Raw genomic sequence first — 6,000 nt, 5'->3', positions numbered from 1 at the left:
GTAGGCTGGTACGAACGACCAGCTTCAGCGAGAACGTGACGTATTTCCCTTGCTCCAGCCTTCCAGTTTGCTATTTGTGTCCGACGAGTTTGAGAAGAAAACTATTTTGGAAAAAATAAATAATCTAGTATAATGGTCGCCAGCCTTTACAGAAACATTAACATTGCAAGCCTTTTACATTGCAATAATATCTTGCCATTTTCGCCAATTTTAATTTCAACAAGTTCTGTCGTGTTTCTGTCGAGCCACGAGGGGTAGTAGCGGGCTAGTCATCATTAGCAACATAGCCTCGTGCAATGCATAAATTGGTGACCGGATTAAAGCAGCAATGAAATCAAGTGTGTAAGAGGATTTAAAATCGACATTACAACCCCCAACGTGGTACAAATACAAAGAAAATACAGCTCAATCCCCATTGACTATGGGCGCAGCCATCTTCTTTGCTACTTGTACAGATCTGCTCGCTCTACTTTGAAAGCGACGAGATACTACGACCGAAAGGGGGCGTGCCTCGGTGAAATGCCGCAAGAAAGCTGGGAGATTTGCGACTTTACCACCACTTCGTACATCCAAATGGATAGCAGCATAAATCGCGGTCCACGCGAGATCTTTCTCTTTTCGCGGTAAACAAAAAGCGTTGTAAATCACGGTTCACACGAGATCTTCATTGAAGTCGGGTCTTAAACATGAACATATCTGTTGTAACTCTGCCTTTGTAACTATGCCTTTGTATTCTATCAGGCCATGAGCGTGGAAGAGCCAGACCCCAAGGTCAGTTTTCTTTGTTATCATCAAATAAGGTTTCTAGTCCAAAAGATTCTGAAAATGCAAACAAGTTTGTGTTGTCTGTTTCAGGCTTTGAGCAGGTTTTGCGCCTGTGCACGCCAGTCTTGGGGCAGAAGACAGTTTGCACAGTGCAACAGTGATGACGTACCTGAGAAATCCATGTATTGAAGACCGGCAAATATATATAAAATGAAGGCTTGTAATGTGAACGCTATAATATGAAGGCTTTCTCATAACTATCCTCCTGTTAGTGGCATTGTTCTTGTCTTGTTTCTATCAGTAATATTTAGTTTAATTCATTGTTTTCTATCTCATGCAGGACCTTGAAAACATGCAGCAAGCGATCAATTTCAATATGTATTCAATACAATTATTTGAATTATTAAAGGCACCCAGTGCAACTTTCGAGGCTTAAAAATAAACATTCAATTTCTAGTCTTTTTTACACGTAGTAAGTTTCAATAACTCCATACCATTACATACCGACATTTAAGCAGCAAAGATGAGACGTCGTTGTGTGGTGAGAACTGATACAAAATCATAACAACAACAATGCCGCCATTTTCTTTATTTTTTGTAACCTACAATAAATAAAGCAGGCTTCCAGTCAATGGAAAAATGGCTTCTCCCCACCGGCGATTGTTGTTGTTTACGATTTTCTATCAGTTCTCACCACACAACGACGTCTCATCTTTGCTCCTTGAATGTCGATATGTAATGGTATGGAGTTATTGAAACTTACTACGTGTAAAAAAGACTAGAAATTGAATGTTTATTTTTCATTGAATGTTTACATAAAGTTGCACTGGGTGCCTTTAAACTGTTGTCTTTAATTATTTAATTATTTATCTGCTGTCTTTTTGTTAAAGGTATAAAGGGATAAAGTAGGCTAAACTTAAGCAGGTTCCCCACGTTAAACTGCTATATGCATTATATGTCATTGTAAAATTGTAATAGGCTTCTTTTCTTAAATGCATATGACTCAGGGATGTCAGTTTCATGTAAGGCTATGATTAATCTAATCAAGAGCATATCAAGATTAAGCTAATCAAGAGCATATTTTTAAATGAGCGGTTCGGGTGCATTATTTTTATATAAGGCCTAATATTTGAGGTCCGAGTTGCGGTCATTTATGTACCCGCGCACCACTGCTACATACAGATCACTTCCGCGATTTAGAAAAGTACTAGACACGCCTCCGACTACAAGTTACGCCTCCGACCAGAGCCCGTCTACTGCTCCGACTACATGTTACGCCTCCTAGTGCAAGTTACGCCTCCTCCGACTACAAGTTACGCCTCCTACTACAAGTTACGCCTCCGTCTTGCAGGACGCAGACAGACCCAACTCGAAAATTCCGCGCAGTATCATGGACTCAGACGGAAATACGTTCTCCCGCTTTCTGCAGAAAGCGGGAGAACGTATTTCCGTCTGAGTCCATGATACTGAGCGCTTTTCTGCCTAGAGGTAAGTTGCCGCTCTCTGTTCGTGTAGGCCGCATCCTCATCCCAGCCGTAGCCTACTCGGCCGCCAGCCGATCCAGTGAGTGCTGAAGGTCACAGGCCGATGATCCAATGAGGACCACATCATCTGCAAAAACCAGTGACGAGATCCTCGGACCACCGAACTGCAAATGTGTCTTGTTTTAAATAAATGTAATAAACACAGGGAGAAACACGTATACACACACACACACACACACACACACACACACACACACACACACACACACACACACACACACACACACACACACAGACACACGTAAACACGATAAATAATTAAATTCTTGAATATAATATATCCCGGGTTTGGATTGACCTGGGCACTGTTACATTTCTTTGGGGTAAAGCCTCACAATGGAGAGGGACAATCAATAACAGAGTTGGTTTTCATCAATTTGGGAGATCGCTTATCTTAATGAAGGGGTTATTGAGAGCCCGACAGGACAGACTAATAAACCAAACAGTAGATATCAATAATTGCAATAATCACATTTCCAAATGGCTTCATTATACCTAGTTCGTATGCGACCCAAATACTAAATAGAAAAGGTAGGCTACATTAATATTTGATCACTTTTATTCTAGAAAGGCTTTTCATGCGCTGCGTTCGATACGGAGGGAAACTCTTTATCGGCTCGAGCTTCTGGCTTGTCACAGCCATCCCGTTCTCGTTCTCATTAGCTATTAATTGAGTTCACCTGTGTCGCCCCGCACGTGCGGGATGAATATTTTTGCGTTGCTCCCAAACGCGAATTAAAATGGTCCCGCGGTTGATAGTTGGTTTTTTGTGCGCCTTTGACTGAACAATCCGGACAACGTGGCCACCAACGGGGGAGCGAGGACCCCCGCATGCAAGTCACCAATCGTTTGTTATTCCTTGAGCTGGTTGAAGTTGTTTGGTTGTGTTTGGCTGCTGTTTTCAGAATGTGTCCACCGCACACACACATCGCTATATTCTTTCCCCTAAACTTAACCTGGATTTTACCGCTCGTCTGTTTGGTTTTGGCTCATTCTAAGTTTAGTGCAGTGTTGTAGGTTGTTTTTGAGTGCATTGTTGCACGTGTTTGTATGAGGCCTAACGGGGGACGACTAAACGACTGACTTTACTTGCGGACCGCTACAACAACAACAACAACAACAACAACAACAACCTGTCTGGACACTGGAAAGGGTGTGCTCTTGAAACTGGACGCAAAATGGAAGAACACCTGCAACTATTGTGAAAGTTCAACGTTTGGGCAAAATTGGAATTGGTGAAAGCAAACAAGCGCAAGTTAAATGGTAAGTATACCAATTGGCGAATGCAACTATTTTCGCCAATTGCTTTTTTGTTTCACAGCACCACTGGACTACAGAACATCCCTAGTGGAAATGACATCGGTGCAATTCTGGAGTTTACAATTTGATGTCACAGCACCTTCTGCCGATGCTCCACCTCCCTCAGGAATCCACAAAGAACTGGAAGTTCTGGGAAAAACCCAGAACGGATGTCTGGCAAACCGAAATTAGGGCGAGTGTGAAGTTGTGACCTCAAACTTCCACAATGGGGTTTGTTTTCGCTCCACCCGTAACCCCACTGGACTGGTGTATGAAAAGCTGTCAGACTGACTTCACTAGACGAATGACTGCGGGCATGTTATGGTTTGGTTTCAATTGTTGGTTTTTGGCTTGGTAGGTTTGAATTTAGGAGATGGATTAGTTGATTTACACATCCACACAGTACTCTACATTCTCCCTTTTTTGAATCTTTCCTTTTTACAACTTTCCATACATTTGAAAATTGTTGACTGCTGCTGAACTTGTAGGCTACTGCTGCTTCATACTTCAATGTGGTTTTATTCTGTGCTAAATTATTTTAATTCCTTGCAATGTGGTTTGATTCTATGCAATACGGTTTTAATTCTTTGCAATTCTATGCACTACGATTTTAATTCTTTGCCATTCTATGCACTACGATTCTAATTCTTTGCAATTCTATGCACTACGATTTTAATTATTTTGCAATTCTATGCATTATACGATTTTAATTCTTTGCAATTCTATGCACTAAGATTTTAATTCTTTGCAATTCTATGCATTATACGATTTTATTTCTTTGCAATTCTATGCACTAAGATTTCAATTCTTTGCAATTCTATGCACTACGATTTTAAGTCATTGCAATGTGGTTTTATTCTGTGCAATATAATCTGAAATATGTACTCGGACAATTGCAGTTGGCCAATTGGGGAGTATAGTCGACCTATGGTTATAAGATGTGTATGTAAACATACTGACTGTACAGCAAATGCAATTGTGTTGGGAGCGTTTCACCTGGTAGCCTGGAAGCTAGTTTGCTCCAACGCAACTGTGTTGGGAGCGTTTCACCTGGTAGCTTGGAAGGTAGTTTGCTCCAACGCAACTGTGTTGGGAGCGTTTCACCTGGTAGCCTGGAAGCTAGTTGCTCCAACGCAACTGTGTTGGGAGCGTTTCACCTGGTAGCCTGGAAGGTAGTTTGCTCCAACGCAACTGTGTTGGGAGCGTTTCACCTGGTAGCTTGGAAGGTAGTTTGCTCCAAAGCAACTGTGTTGGGAGCCTTTCACCTGGTAGCCTGGATGAAAAGCTGTCAGACTGACTTCACTAGACGAATGACTGCGGGCATGTTATGGTTTGGTTTCAATTGTTGGTTTTTGGCTTGGTAGGTTTGAATTTAGGAGATGGATTAGTTGATTTACACATCCACACAGTACTCTACATTCTCCCTTTTTTGAATCTTTCCTTTTTACAACATTCCATACATTTGCAAATTGTTGACTGCTGCTGAACTTGTGGGCTACTGCTGCTTCATTCAATGTGGTTTTATTCTGTGCTAAATGATTTTAATTCCTTGCAATGTGGTTTGATTCTATGCAATACGGTTTTAATTCTTTGCAATTCTATGCACTACGATTTTAATTCTTTGCCATTCTATGCACTACGATTCTAATTCTTTGCAATTCTATGCACTACGATTTTAATTATTTTGCAATTCTATGCATTATACGATTTTAATTCTTTGCAATTCTATGCACTAAGATTTTAATTCTTTGCAATTCTATGCATTATACGATTTTATTTCTTTGCAATTCTATGCACTAAGATTTCAATTCTTTGCAATTCTATGCACTACGATTTTAAGTCATTGCAATGTGGTTTTATTCTGTGCAATATAATCTGAAATATGTACTCGGACAATTGCAGTTGGCCAATTGGGGAGTATAGTCGACCTATGGTTATAAGATGTGTATGTAAACATACTGACTGTACAGCAAATGCAATTGTGTTGGGAGCGTTTCACCTGGTAGCCTGGAAGCTAGTTTGCTCCAACGCAACTGTGTTGGGAGCGTTTCACCTGGTAGCTTGGAAGGTAGTTTGCTCCAACGCAACTGTGTTGGGAGCGTTTCACCTGGTAGCCTGGAAGCTAGTTGCTCCAACGCAACTGTGTTGGGAGCGTTTCACCTGGTAGCCTGGAAGCTAGTTGCTCCAACGCAACTGTGTTGGGAGCGTTTCACCTGGTAGCCTGGAAGGTAGTTTGCTCCAACGCAACTGTGTTGGGAGCGTTTCACCTGGTAGCCTGGAAGCTAGTTGCTCCAACGCAACTGTGTTGGGAGCGTTTCACCTGGTAGCCTGGAAGGTAGTTTGCTCCAACGCAACTGTGTTGGGAGCGTTTCACCTGGTAGCTTGGAAGGTA

This window comes from Gadus macrocephalus, chromosome 21, assembly GCF_031168955.1.
Source record: "Gadus macrocephalus chromosome 21, ASM3116895v1".
Lineage (NCBI taxonomy): Eukaryota > Metazoa > Chordata > Actinopteri > Gadiformes > Gadidae > Gadus > Gadus macrocephalus.
Note: the sequence above shows the minus strand (reverse complement) of the source record.